Source organism: Phycodurus eques, chromosome 2 (assembly GCF_024500275.1).
Source record: "Phycodurus eques isolate BA_2022a chromosome 2, UOR_Pequ_1.1, whole genome shotgun sequence".
In the NCBI taxonomy this organism is placed as follows: Eukaryota; Metazoa; Chordata; class Actinopteri; order Syngnathiformes; family Syngnathidae; genus Phycodurus; species Phycodurus eques.
In genome coordinates this window covers 14,842,391-14,858,542 of record NC_084526.1, presented here as the reverse complement: position 1 = coordinate 14,858,542, position 16,152 = coordinate 14,842,391, and the positions used below count along the sequence as shown (strand labels likewise).

The following is a 16,152-nucleotide window of genomic DNA, read 5'->3' as shown; positions in this document are numbered from 1 at the left end:
TCACAAATACCTGGTAAACAGAATAAACGCGAGCTCGCCAAATCCCATCCCGCCCCGCCATTTAGATCATGTGACGCAATGAGTCTGCTGCATTCTTGCTAGCCAAATTGGCTTGCTTGGTTGCACGAAATGGCGAAAATGCCGATTTAATGACAAGTGGCTTGAAAACACAAACTACTGGTGGTGGTTAAGGCCGGTTCACGGAAATATTTACGAAGGCAACTGCATTATGTGCCGAAACGAATTTCAAACTCGGGACAATGGGAATCAAAAGCGGTGGATTCGCATTTGCAGAGCAGAAGGCACAAGGACTCCGATTGCTTGTGTCTGCTCCACTCTACCCACCGCTAGCAAGGATGTGATGGTGGGAAATCAATCCATCGTCATCATCTGACATTCGCACAGCTTGTGGTGCTATGCCAACACTTAGAGCAGAAGTGATCTGGGTGCTGAGGATGGTGACTAGCCATCATTCGTACAGATCACATGAGGGAATAGAGGACGTGTTCAAGGCCAAGTTTCCAGACTCCGTGCTCGTACAGGCATTTACATGTGGGTGAGACAAAACGAGGTACGTGGCCAAATTTGGATTGGCCCCGCATAATAAAAAATAAAAAAAAAAAAAAACTCATAGCTGAAGTCAACACGGGCATATATATATATATATATATATGCAGGTGTGGGACGCACTGTAGACGAATGATAATTCATCACCTGACAGGGTCTGACAAGAACAGGACCTCATTGCTTATGTCTACGCAACTGTAAAGTTCTAGCAAGTTACTTTATGGTTACGCTGAGTAAAGCTCACACACGCACTTTTTGCAGCTCAAGTATAAAAATTGTAGACTATTCATAATGCAATTTTATTTTTCCAAGTTAAATTGGTGAGCATATCATATGACAAGGAAATCTCCATTCATACAAGTTGTGTGCAGAATATTGACAGTCTGAGCTGAGTTATGATGGTTATAGTGAAAGCGGACATTTCATGCTTTGTGCAAGTAGAGTCTTGTTGTTTACATGCCAAAATGTATAAATAGTGTACAAATTTACCAGCCACAGACAAACATTAGCAGAATTGCAATTGTTTTTATTGTTATTTATTTTTATTCAAAAGACAGTTTTTTTCTAGTTATTTACATGTTCTTAGAGGGCCTAACTATAGATCAAAGTGGTGAAGTATCTGGTAAAAGCACTTTGGCGTGTAGTTTGCTCAATGAATTTTGATTTCTGGGTTATTGTCCACTGTGATTAAATGTTGTGAGAATTGTGGTAAAATAAATATCATTTAGGACAATGTTGATATTTTTTTTCATTAATAAACACATTTGAAGAATGTTCTTAAACAGCGGATTATTTTCATTTTTCCTTGTTGAACATTTTTAGCTGGCAATGGCTTTAATTGTAAATTGTCACATATTTAGGGAATGTATTCCATGTGTCGATGAGGCAAAATGTTGATTATTGCAAGGTACAGTATTGATACACCAGCATTGAATATCAGTATTGTCTAGTCTGAAGTCCAAATAGGTCCATCCAATGAATGCATGTTTTATGACCTTGTGTTTTTAATGTTCTGGTAATTACAGATCCTTTGACAGCACTGTCAAGATTGAAGCAGATGATTGTTACTTTTTTTTCGTAGACCATGTGCCGAGAACCTTGAATAATGAGCGTAAGGTTTGGAGCTGATGATTGATGATACATGTATAATGGATTTTCAGGTCTGAGTAATGGCAATTTACATTGGGGTTCAATAATTGGCCTTGTTGGCCATATTAGTACAGATCCTTGAGGAACAACACTGGAAACCTACTATAGCACTATTTATGATGATATGCTTTGCACTCCAGTGTAAAACAAATTTATCGACTTGTCTAACGAGTAATTGTTAGGCATCTCGGATGGAGCATTTCTATAAACATCACCCCTAGTAACAAACCTCCATTAACTAATTATCACACTATACTTTATTTCCACATCAACCTTACAGAGCTTTATTGCCAGTTTTGGCAAACCGTTTAACTGCCCAGCTGCAACTTTACTGTTGTGCCTTGCAACCTCATTCACCGTAATCCAATAAAAAATTCCTCTAAAACACCAATCACCTGACCAGCTCACGGCATGCAAACACATTTTCATATCCGAAGGGCATAAGTTGATTACCAATTATCCTCCCAACAGCCTCTTGTATGCGAGTGTTGTTGACACCTCCCTCAGTAGTGTTTCCTGTTTAGACACAAATACGCCCAGCTGGCTGTTTCACACGCTCTTGTTTTGTGAAAAAAAAGTGAGTCAAAACGCATTTGCTCACTCCAAAGATAATAGCGCTTCAGTGCCATCATTTCGCATCCCCCAGGTGCCTAAAAAGTAAGTCAATACTGTTAATTCAGTATTAAAATCGCCAGCTGATGGATTGAAGGGGAGAGACGCAATGAATTACACGGTACTGTAATGTGGGCTCTTCATACACCCGGAATTTGAAATTAGTAAATAAAAACTACCATGATTGTTTAAAATAATGATGCAAGCTTTTGTCATAAAAGAGATGTGTTGTAATATATCTGTATATGTATTTTTTCCCCACAATTTAAAACAGTCCGCGGGTGTTTTAATAATGTGACATGGTTTCATCAAATTTATTAATCATGATAGCTGAGCCCAGAGTGTGTAGTTAAAAGCATTTGAACTTGTGGAGGCAGCAGTTCAGTGTGTACAGTATGTGGCACATGCGCACATCACCAAACACAAATACAGTACAATGAACCATTGCTATTTGTGGAGGAGGGACCAAGCCCCAACGCGAATAGCGAAAATTTGTAAGCGACGCTCCCAAAAAAGAAATGTTTAAAATTACCTATATCAATAGTTCAAACCCTAACGTTACATCAAACTATGATTGCAAAGCACTTTGTCATTTCAAACTCGAGTTACATCTTTGCCTTTAAAAAATAAATTGCTCAACATGATTTACAAAAACAATGCACTTGAAGTGCAGGGACGCTGGCCTGTATGTTGCCACTTTGCAACCCATACAAATACCAATAATTTCCTCTTTGCCATATTATTATTATTATTTATTTTTTTACAGTACAGATACAGTAATCCTCAAGAATGAGCCCTGCGGCGAACAGCAGAAAACCGTCCGTAATTGATACCCCTCTAAAAATGTTTGTAATTGACTCAATGAATAGGTCTAGTAGTAAATATAAAACAAACTGTGATCTACAAAACAGTTTGATATTGTTTCAAGCTCAACATTGCTCTTAAAAACAAATGGCTTACAGAAGATTTGATGAGGAAAAAATGCCAATGAAGCGCACATGTACACGTCCCTCGTAACTTCTTCCACCTCCTAGCCTAAATTTAGCTCCTCCCCACACTTTTACATAGTTCCTTGGCACCATCTTGTGGCATCATGGGGAACTTCAGCAAAAGCACAAAACAACTAACAGGTGGTTTTCCAACAAATGACGACAGATAGGTGTGAATTTGTGAATTCACAACTTGCGCAATGTGAATAGGTGGGGCAACACTGTCCTCTTGTCACACGTGTACTGGAATCTTCCATCACGCTAATGTTCGCTGTCCAACTGGTTGGCTATCAGCTGGTGGCTCACACCAGCTACCCCTCCACCAACATGGGTGGCATCTTCCAACGTTAAGAAAGGCACAAATAGGTGATTTTTTTCAGTGAATAGTTGTTAGGTTGTACAGAAGGATTCCCGAGTAAAATTGTGAATCACCAAATTGGCAGGGGTACACTGGACACCCTCACCGCCACCGTGTTGACAACTTCACCGAGCAATCAAGTGCCGCTTATATGAACCCAGCTAACACTAATCTGTGCATCCAACAATACTAGTGGGGCTGAAGTAATTTACAACTTGCTCACTGACACATTTACAGACATAGATAACTCAGGATTTAGTTGGTTGTTTAATTTCACAATTGATGGGTGGGCAGGCACTCCAGACACCAAACTGTTTGTGTATAAGTCATTAAAAAGTCAAATTACCGTTATACTGTATATCATCTTTAAAGTATGTTAGAATAAATGTCATGAATAATTGACTGATTATCCACAGCCATTTTGATAATATAATCAGGAAACTATCATTATATTTTTGTGAGATGAACCACTTAATTGGAAATGGAAAAGTGTCTTTTTTTTCATGTTTAATCTTTCAATCTAAAATGAGCGAGTTCCTTTCGAGTGGTTTCCTGTAATAATTGAATATGATCTGCACACTTGAATAACACAATGTAATGAGCAGAAAAGGGAGGATACGGGAGCAAAAGTAAGATTGGGAGAAATAATGAGTGAAATGAGGTGAGTTAAAATTCACAAAGTGAAGGTAAAAGTGGCAGGAGTAGCTTGCTGTGTCGTCAATGACTTCCGTCACGATGGGTGGATGCTTTCAACAGAGAAACTTTGTGTGTGACGTAATTCAAGTCCAGTTGTCAAACAAAACATACTGTTTATACAAGGGGTGTCGGAAATGTTCCAGGACTGGCGTTATGAAACATTGTCTTTCAAATCCAAACGACAAAAGTTTTTCCCTTCAAAGTAATCCCCCTAGAGACTAGCGCACTTTGTCAGCCTTCCCAGCCACACCTTCATGCACTCCTGGAAGGATTCTTCCAGGATCTACTGGAGCGCCGTCTGAATCTTGTCCACATCTTTGAAACAGGTCCCTTTGATGACCCCTTCTTGAGCGTGGGAAAGAGGGTGGGGGGGAAATAGGTAGCCAGGTCAGGTGAGTAGAGAGGTTCCTCTGGCACTACGTTGTTCTTTTTGCCCAGGATCTGTCAGATGCTCAGGGCATTGCGAGCAGGCGCGTCATCATGATGAAGCAGCCTTAAGTTGTCCTACTTGCCTTTTCTCGTACACTGAACAAAGCAAATGTCGCATAACATGATCGCTTTGTAGCTATGATGGATGATCAACTGGTCCACGTTGAAGAGGAAGACTCATAGTGGTGAAGATGAAGTGACTGTGTTCTTAGAGCTCATTGAACTTGACTGCTTTAGCTTCTAACCATGTCTTTGTCACGCATTGGAATTAGCATAGTAGCTTGTAGGGGTTGAACAATGTATTTGCATTTTTTTACCAAGTCACCAGTAATGTGATGAAATGGTTATGTCGTTTATATTTTTTCAGTACAATACTATAATAAACTACTATGATGATAAACAAAAATCAAAAGGGGAGCATGCTTTGCAATAATCTATATTCACCAACAATGGACATACATACAGTACATACACTATATTGCCAAAAGTATTGACTCACAGATGATTTTAAATGCTATCCCATTCTAAATCCATATGGTTTTATTAGATGTTGGTCTACCCTACCCTAACTCTGGTGGTAAAATTTTCAACTAGGTCAAGGAGTGAGTTTATGGGAATTTTTCCCATTCTTCCAGGAGCCTATTTATGAGGTCACACACTGATGTTGGATGAGACAGCCTGGCTCACTGTCCACTTGAAATCAACCCAAAGGTGTTCTATCGCGTGAAGGCAGGACTCTGCATGCCAGTCAAGTTCATTAGCAAATTCTCTCATCTATGTCTTGATAGACCTTGCTTTGTGCAGTGGTGCACAGACATGTTGGAACAGGAAGGGGTAATCTCTAAACTATTTGTCCAAAATCTCTTGGTATGCTGAAGGATTCAGAGATTCTGTCACTAGAGCTCAGGGGCTAACATTTGGGACATTTTAAACTCTGTGGGAACAGTTTGAAGATGGCCCCTTCCTGTTCCAACATTACTGTGCATCAGTGCACAAATCAAGGTTCATAAAGAAATGGATGACAGAGTTTGATGTGGATGAACTCGACTGACCTGGACAATCCTGAGCTCGACCCTGTAGAACACGTTTCGATGAATTAGAGCGGAGACTGAGAGCCAGGCCTTCTTGTCCAACATCAGTGTGTGAACTCACAAATACGCTTCTGGAAAAATTGTGATAAATGCCCATAAGCACACTCCTAAACCTTTTTGAAAGCCTTTCCAGAAGAGTTTACAATGTTATAATTGCAGAGGGCGAACTGATGTCATATTAAACCCTATGGATTTAGAATGGGATGTCACTTAAATTCATATCTGAGTCAAGGCAGGTGATCGAATACTTTTGGAAATAGGTGTATTTGCACTGATCATACACATTAGAACACAAGAGCATCGATGTCTGCCGGGTGGAGGCTCGTCTTGCATGATGGTATTTCCAACCAGCAAAAATATCCTCTTGCTCAGTGTGGTCGCCACTGGGACTGACAGGTAACGTTTGCACAACGTAGCCAAACGGGGAAACCAGTCTGAGCCCACCACAGCAGCAGGTTCACCATGGTGGGCATTTGCAGTGTTTGTAAAGACTCACGGACGTCTTTGTGTGCTGTGGAATCATTCTCTGCTCTCCTTCCACTTTGATAGTGTGATAGCCAAAAATGTCATTTAGTTTTGTTTCATGTTTTCCTGTGTCCCATTTCGTTTGTTTCTTGTGTACTCGTTTGGTTATTGTCTCCACCTGTTCTCGTCAGCCCTCGACATTGTGTCAACCAATCAGCTCCCTCCAGCCACTCATGTCTTGTCCAGGTGTTCCTCGTTGTCTCGTCAGTTTGCTTGTATTTAGTTCTCTGGTTGCTTTTTGTCCTTGTTGGTTCATTGTCAAATGTCATACATCGTTTGTCGTTGTCAGTTGGTTCCCTAGGCATGTCTTATTTCCTTTTGTGGTGAGTTATTCCCAATGTTTGTTTGTTGGTCTGAAGCTCTTTTGTTTAAATTAAATTTAAAAAAATATTTTTGTTTAACTTTAATTATTCACATTTGCCTCTATGATCCTTGTTTACCTTTGTATTTAAAATGAAATCCCTTTTGAGTTTTCTGCACTCCTGTCTTGCCTCCCTACTTCCCTGCACTTGAGTCCTCCACCTTTTTGCCGCCACGTAAAACGAACCACTTTGACAGAAAAGTTGGATTCAAGATATTGCTCGAGTCAGGCTTTTTTTTTTTCTTTTTTTTTTTTTTTTAAACCCTTCCTCGTTTCTCCCTCACTTAACAAAGCGGTGCATTTAGAAATTGAAGACAATTTAAATCACTTAAGGTGCTGGACTACTTTTAATTTTTTATTTTTTGAAATTGTTTCAGCAAATGGCTTGTGTAGTAGTTAATTTGAATAATCTGTACAACCCCTAGCAGCATGAAAGAAAATTATACTACAACTACATCTCTGCAGCCTGCTATTTTAGTGGTTAGCATGTTTGTTTCACACTTTTGCAGCTGTGGGGTTTGAATCTTGGCTACGGCCTTTGTGTGAAGTCAGGAAATTGTCCCCGTGCTTGGGTGGGTTTTCGCCAGGTACTTTGGCTTCGTCATCTGGGATAGGCTTCAGCCGTGTCCCTAATGAGTACACTATATTAGTTCTACCCAATACACCCTCCACCCCATCTACAGTTGAATAAATAAACACACCCTGGCCACTTCATGAGAATACAGTATCAAATGTTTCAGCTCTGGGACATAAAGCACTATACATGCCTACTTGCTGTCTGAACAAATCACCGTAAAAGAGCGGTCGTCTTAAATGAGTGCTGATTATCAATTAGTGTGGTGCCTCGCAGGGCTCCACGGAGCCAACATCCTGACGTGCATGTTAGGCATTGACAAATGAAGCATTCAGCCTCTTACCCAAGCTAGCATTGCCACACAAATGACTCGATAATACCCGAGAGGTATCGTCTGCATTGCCCCGTTAGGTTGTGATGACGCAGGAATTAGGCGGAAGGGATGACTGATGACTGTATCACCATTCGCGCCTCATTTGCATTTTATCAGTTTGACCGCCGTATCCTGCGGACCAGCTGCAAATGCAAAGATCATTTATTCTCAGCCACAATACCCAGAAAATGATCTAACAGTACCTGCAGCTTTTCCCACATAAATAGGCAGGCAAAAAAAATATTTACCTGGCTGCCTAATTTCACACTGGATAAGTGGGCAGGCACTCCAGAGATCCAATTATAAAATATGAGGGAGAAGTTAATATGTTGAGCTCAATTAGACATGAGCAGCTGTTATAGGCTTGTTTATTCTGCACAATATGACACTGGCATGAGAAACAAGAGTTCATTTAGAGAGATTCTCCCATCATATCAAAAATATTAAAATCAATAAATTATTTACCCCGAAGTTAAGCATGTAGTCAAATGTCTATCTCGATACAAGAAAACACTATCTGAAACTTAGACGTCTTCAATACCTGTATACAGTACATTGTTGAGTTTACCATATAATTAATTTCTTCATTCAGACTTTACAATCTTGTTTTTCTAAGCTTATATTTCTTAGTCAGTGAATGACGAGCTACGTCAGTGGTGCTAGAACTATACAGTTTGTTCATACTCCTATTTACAATGGAATCCTGGAAGTTCAATGTCCACGTACAATTTGGAATGGAGTCAACATTTTCAGGAAAATTTCTGCCTCAAACATCATGGAGATCAACCGGTATGAAGTCAACAGATTATATATATATATATATATATATATATATATATATATATATATATATATGAGGAAAAGCGGTACAGAAAATGGATGGATGGATATATATAGATATATATGCTTGCCCGCCCATCAAGTGTGAAATTAAACAAGAATTTTTCTTGGGGTCAGGAAATGTGTTTTGAACTAAGCCATTCAGATTTTGGCCCAGCTGAATTACAGTAGATATTACCACCCCACACAGAGTTTCTCCACCTATGACTTGGCACCTACTAAGCCGAAGATCTCTTTTACCAGAAGCGACGGAGAGTCAAATCCCAAAGCTAAGCAGAGCTGCAGTGTTGTTGGATGCACAGAAAAAAACTGTCAACTTTACGTACATAGCAACATACAAAAAGATGTGTGATATACGATGACAAAGTAACCATTCGGTTACATGTTGTATCTGTGACGTAACTCAAAGCTCGTGATCGTGTCTGAACACCGAGAAGTGAAGTGGGGCAAGGTTGACGGTTCTGTCTCAAGCAAATACAGATCACGGCTTTTGTTCCATTGATGTGATGAGGCGGAGATAGGGCATGTGACGAAGCGAGCCTACTCAGTGTTGCCAACTAGGCAAATTTTCTTACCCCTCAAGGAACATTTTTTTCTTCTTCTTAAAAACACTGCGAGCAGCAAATCTAGTGACTTTTTGTGGTGTTATTGGTGACTTCTGAAGACTCTGAGACTTCCTCCAGAGCAGGCGATTTAAATACATTTTGTTTTTTTTTTTTTTTTTAAACCGCTCCATGTCGAGACTGCGTAAAGCCACCCCTGTCGCCTTTAAGAGACCTGGGAATTTTTGGGGAAAATGGCAAAAATCTGTCCTTCAATATCTATCATTGACTTTCCTGGATCACAAATCTTAAGTTGTCTAATAAACTATAGTCTTTTTTTTTTTTTTTTTTTTTTTTTTTTTTTTTTTTACACAGTAATGTAAGATGTAGTGAAGGCAGATCTGGAATTATACAAGTACTATACAACTATACAAGACTCATACCATTTACTTATTCCAAAAAAAAAAATCAATATATATATATATATATATATATATATATATATATATATGATTTAAATTCAACCAGTCCCAAAAGAATGAGTAGCTTGCATTAAAAAGTGTGTGTGAACAATTACTGTGGTCCTAGTATACCTGTTGTTTAGAAAACTCCAGAGGAAATCCAACTAAGGAGGGGAGCCACCTCAGCCACACCTACTCCCTTGAGCATGCCCAAGGCCATCATCACTAACATCCAGGGACCCATTTCCTCCATTTCCCCTGAGGGGCATCTGATCAGCAGAGCACTCTCAAACACTTAATTTGTCCCAGCCTTGCAATGTGTGTGCCACTCTCTTTTACGCATGCTAACCCATTTCTTCCAACGGCCAAATCGGGGTCATTCGCTGTTTTAGGATCGGGGGAGGAAAACAACACATCGTATATACTGTGTATGCATGTGTGCTACGTCATGTCTCCAAGAGCACATGATCGCGGATTACGGCGGACTGTGGATTAATGTGGGCGTGTGCGTCGCATCTCGCACATGCATGCACACACATGTGCATGATTGCTTTCCGTACCACCCCAACGGAGCGACAGAGGGAGACATAGAGAGAGAGGGAGAGGAGCACACCAATGTGATGGAGGGGGGGAGCATCTTCAGATCATATTGCCTGAATTTTAAACCCAGCATTTCCCTCCTAAATCTAACCCAAAAACATGACCGTCTTCCTTTTTTTGTCCTAGGAGGAGGAGAAGCGCATGTCATCATGTCCGCAAAGGAGAGGAGGGAAGGCATGTTTATTTTATTTTTTTCTTGAAATAAAATGTATGCAATTTACATGATCCCGCCGCATTCCGGTCAAGTGGCATGTCATGGATGGATGGTGGTGGTAACAAGAAAAGGGATGAAGTCCATTCATTCGCATGCATGGATAAGACACACACACAAACACGTGCTGAAAAAAAAAATACCTGTTTGTGTCAAGCTCCAGTGCAGGACGCCAGTGGTGGTGTGGTGGTGGTGGTTCTGAGTCGCCGCGTTCAAGTGAGTGCTGATCGGCAATCCTGGCGAGGTGATGGGAGGAGAGGAGAGGACAGGAAAGGAGGGGAGAGGGGAGGGAGGGGAAGAGGGAGGCTGGGTGCGCAGCTGCCTGCTCACGGGAGGCTCTCACAGCAGCGGCATCATGGTCGCTGGGCGCCCGTCAGACAGCACGCATCTTGCAGCCGCACCTCCACGCCTCTCCTCCTCCATGCTTCAGTTTCTGACCCCTTGCCAAAAAACAAAAACAAAAAAATGACTCCAACCTTCTCTTTTGTTCGCCTAGGGTGTGTATAGTCTGAAAGCTGGATGCAGACTGGTGCTGGTAGTAGTGGTAGTGATGGTAGTAACTGGGGGAGGCAGACAGCGATGCTACTGCTGCTGCTGTCGCTGCTTCTCCTCCTTGCTGCCCAGACTGAGGCTCTGCTTTTCTGCTTGGAGAATGTCTGTCCCCTCCCTTGCACGAAACTCACTCCCTCACCATCCTCCCCCTTTCTCTCTTACGCTCTCTCGCCACCCCTTCTTTCAGCACAAACTGAGGTGTGCAAAAGGCGCACACATACAGTGGCAAGTCTGCCTATGCCTGTGCAAAGGCCAGAACGGTGAAATAACAGACAATACAGTACTTGTAGGTGATAATATATCATATTGCTTTGTCAGGGCTACAAGAAAATAATATATTGATCATATTATATGGGTTCATCGGTTTATGACGGAGTTCTGTTGCTGTGACACCAACGTAACCCGATTTTGTGCATTTGTACGTAAGTCACACCAAGAACTCATAATTACAGTAAATATGTGTATGAAAAACACTTAAAGGCCGTACATATTCATCGATAAAATTAAAAAAGGTAACGATAACAGTTCCCAACATTTACATGTGATTATAGCTGTTCTTTGTCATGGCAGCATTTCATATCAAAACAACCAATACAACCATTTATATTGATACTGCATCGTTCAAATGACAAAATTCTGATTATTCCTTATTTTTTTTACTTCCTAGTTGTCTTGCCAACGCCATTATTTTAGTGTACTAAGTGGTGTACGAAGTAGTAGAAAGTGGATGTATTTTTTTTTTTTTTGCATTATCATCAACAAAATGTTTCGATATGTTACAATTTGTTTCCCACCACTAAATTTATGGTGGAAATCAACCGAGAGTCCAAAAGACTGATCCCATGTTGACACGCACTCACACAGAGCATACACACACTTGCACTATTCTCATTACGTCAACATGAATTGCTCATTCGCCTCGCACGTTAGTCATGGACTCAATCTGGTGTATTAAATAAAACCCAGCGTCATGGTGTAAGTATAGAATTTCACAATAATAATTGTATTGCTAGAACTGATACACTTGTAAAAATACTGATCGGACAAAGTGGAGAGACAATTAAACCATTTGCCTTGATCCGCCTTAAGCGGGGTACACCCACACTGAAAATTGGGCCAAAATTTAAGTATTTTCCCTCTCTTGCAATCAAAGTCACCAAATGCCAAGTTGTCGGATGTCTCAAAAAGTTTATCCAGAGCCATTATCTGGTGTTGCGGAAGGTGTTAAGAGTGATTTTGGGGAAGGAAATGGTCTAGCCGACAATTGTAAATGTTGAACCTGTTCAGTATTTGTGATTTTTATGCAAATCCTTGTGTGTGTGGTCAACACAATGTTTGGCAGAACCACACACTCTGCGATTGTGACTTGCAACGTTAACTTTTTTGTAAACGTCAAAGCATGTGCTATTAATAAGGAAGATTTGAAAAAGAGCCAAAATAATTCTTACCTATGAAAGGTTGTTCCCACTTCCCTTGTTGTGATTGTACGGCGTTGTGTGCAACCGCATGCTGCACAATATGCAGGCCTCCTTGTTGTTTTGGTTTTCGCGCCATCCACAAACATGGAATGTACCGAAGTCTTGCCCCCACTATATTAGCATCACCGTATGGATGCAGCTCAAAGGGGCGTGTCTTATCTACCTGTTGTTCATATCTATGGTCCGGATGCCCTGTAGCACAATGCTGCCTCTCACTGGTCAATCTTGGTAATAGGCTCCTCCACTTGGGGCAGGATTTCATTCCCGACCTGGAGAGGGCACTCCACCATTTTCCGACTGAGGACCATGGTCTCAGATTTTTAATATCCACTCAGCGAAGTAAAAACATGCAGCGAAGACTCTCCATAACTCCCATTTACAACCTGGGTTAAACTCAGCTCCTCCTTGGCATACAAATATCGGAGGTTTTTAGTCGAGATGTATAACAGCAACATACTTCCTTGACACCAATTACTAATTTCCTATTATCCAGGGGTTTGGCACCATTATGTGACATCTTGGGTCATTACAGAAAAGTCAAATATAATACTGTACAGTATATACAAAAATATGAAGAGACTCATAAAAAGGTGAGTTTTTCAGCAAATAGCTGAGGATAGGTTCCACAGAAAAGAAATGCAAATAGATGAATTTGTGAATTGCGAACCGCAAATAGGCGGAGTTTCACAGTATCAGTGTGTGAGGTGTGCTGGTTATCTCGAGTGCACCACACACTACGGGCCCGATTTACTAAAAAGTTGCAAGAACGGGCACAAAGTTGATTGCTCATACAATCGTGGAAGCTGATCTACTAACCGGGCACACCCAGGATTGCATCTGCCAAACATGCTAAATTGACACCCAGTTCATTTTGTTGTTCCAGGAGGAGTTTATGCAAGTAGATTTTGCACATGTAATTAAGAAACCTGAGATGGATCATGATGGTTGAGTTTGCATCAAACACAGGTGCAAACCAGCATGCAAAGTGGTGCCAGTGTAGCGCAGCTAAAATGAAGAGCTGGAGAACCTTTCCACTCGTGTAAACATGTTTGAAATGCCGGAAACAAAAACTATCTCGACCATGATCTAAGTAAGGGCTGACTTGGAGCCGGTCACAAGAAGCATTCATGCCATATCACCAATAACCCTGCATGTCCTTTTATCTGGGTCATTTCAGCACAGTGTGACAATTAGTGCGATGCCCAAATTTCTAAACGCAATGCTGCATAGAATGGGCAGATACATCCAATTTCCACACACTCATAATCAAACAAAGCATATATATATATATATATATATATATATATATTTTGCGGTTGGTGGCTTCATTGCTGGCTCCAAAAATCATTGGCATGATTGACGTATTTTCTGTAATTTTGTAATGTTTGTATGGCTCGTCCACTAACACTTCCATCATTTTAAACTTCATTTTGTGCCTGTGATGTTCTCACAAAACGGTGCAAACCATCAGAGCTACCAAAAGCACAAAACCCTCTTTTTATATATGGCAGTCTCCATCACTTTCACACCTGTTTCCACCATTGCATACAATCTGTTTGAGTGGATGCACACGCAATTTAGCACCCACTTTTGGGGATCTTAGCACAAGATCCGAATCTTAGGGGATCACGCACAACATGCGCACCACCAGTCTGTTTCGAGTGAACACGCAATTTAGAGCATGGTATTTGGTGTTCGTAAATCAAGCTTTGTAAGAGCAGTTAGAGAACACGGTGACTTTTTTTCCTCCTAATATGTGGCGTTTCTCATATTTTGAAATACGATTAAGATGTTAAAAATGTGTGTGTACCCCAGTTTAATTGAGGCCTTAATTTTGTGTTGATGGCAACAAATGGAGATTCATCACGTGACTGACTTTTCCCCACTCGCATAGCCCTCTCTGTCAGCGTTCCTCCAGCAGCCACTAATTGTCTGGCCTCCCAGCGAAGTCTCATCCCTCCCTCCCAGTTCCCTCGCTGTCACAAGAGAGGAAGGAAGATGTGGGAAGATAAAAGGCGTGAGAGGGAGGATGCTCTGTGGTCTTTGGACGGCCCCCTTTCGCCCCCTGCTGGTAGCAGCTGTGACTGCATCCTCAAAGATCCATCCATTTTCTGTACCGCTGATCCTCCCTCACCAGGCTCGCAGGAGTGCTGGAGCCTATCCCAGCTATCTTCGGGCGAGAGGCGGGGTCCACCCTGAACTGGTCGCCAGCCAATCACAGGGCACATATAAACAAACATCCATTCACACCTATGGGCAATGTAGAGTCTTCACTTAACCTTCCATGCATCTTTTTGGGATGTGGGAGGAAACTGGAATACCCGGAGAAAACCCACGCAGGCACAGGGAGAACATGCAAACTCCACACAGGCGAGGCCGGGATTTGAACCCCGGTCCTCAGAACTGAGGTAGATGTGCTAACCAGTCCTCCACCGCTGCCGCCATTCTCAAACAAATCTGACCCATTTGACTCTTCTTTCATACTGCAGAACACTCAGCCAAAGAGAGCAGAAGAGTCAGTCATTTATTTCAGCATTGTGCCATGCTTCACTTCAAATCTAATGAGTGGATTAGTTGTGTCTGAGAGGGATGATAATGGAGGAATTGAATTGTGAAATATTTCTCGCGTCGGTGCAAATCAGTTCTTTCTCCCGTCTTTTTTGTTTTTTGCTATCTTGCCGTGTAATATCAGAATTCACTTTGTCGGGAGACAGCTGTACACAAATATCCTTCCCGATCTGTAGCCGTGATTACCCGTCGGCTTTTGTTTTCATATTGAATTTATTTCACATGATTTCTCAGGTTATTAGTCGTCTTCAAGTGCGGCACTTTGCTGTTGACTGGGGAAATAAAGTGGAGCGGTTGCTTTTATTACAGTGAGTTTGTAGGGCAAAGTTGAATGTGGAAAGACTGGGGGGGATCCACAACAACCTCTCCTGCTCTCCAGTGACCATTAAAACTTCCAAACCATTCAAACTGGATTTAATAAGCATTCATTTGCTTTAACTCAAACTGGTCCCAAGAGTTTGCGCACGGTTCCAAACTGTCCAGTGCCTTTGACTACACTGTGCGAAACACCGACACATCTCCTACGGGTGGTTGCCCCTCCTTTTAGGTCAAAGCCGAAAGGTAACCAGAGTTGCATTGAGTTTTCTAGGATTGCATTGGTGGCACATATTTGATTGCTTGGTGACGTTGTCTACGCGGTGGCCAAGGGGGGTATTTGTGTTTGGTGATGTGTCCATGCGGCACATACACGCAGTGTAGTAACTGAAATGCTTTTATTATCTTTATGGGCACTCACTTTTTTTCTATTCCACAACTATAATCCACTCACAGCTCAGGCTCCGCATTATGGTAAAGAAAGCTGTACTCGCTATTGGCCGAGCAGTATATGGGGCAGGGTATACAGTCGCTCACTTGCATGAGACAAGCGGCTAAATTCAGCACATACACTTCAACTCTGACCCAATGGTTAATATCATCGCCTGCCACCGTGGGGACCTAGGTTGAAGACCCCGACCGGACCATCCACCAACATCTCCCTGACATCTCCCTGAGAGGACGTTCGTTTAAGGCTTGCTTGAGGTATGTTCACGTACTTTTAATACGATACGGCTCGCAAGCAGGCAACAAAAACGTTATGTAGCCTAGCAAGCTAGTGCTAGCACTAACGGTTGTACGTAAACATGCTGCCATTCTGTGGAATCATACTGTAAGGTTTCTGTGTGGGTGAAGTAATTT

At 41.6% G+C, this 16,152-nt stretch overlaps 1 protein-coding gene across 1 annotated transcript in view; it reads right to left on the bottom strand.

The window, feature by feature from the left end:
• Window positions 1–10,982, bottom strand: part of LOC133397492 (protein unc-13 homolog C) — a 183,860-nt gene extending 172,878 nt beyond the window's left edge. Inside the window, exon 1 of the mRNA XM_061668459.1 lies at window positions 10,522–10,982. The gene's annotated coding sequence lies outside the window, so the exon portion shown is untranslated. The remainder of the gene's footprint in view (window positions 1–10,521) is intronic.
• Window positions 10,983–16,152: the final 5,170 nt, after the last annotated feature.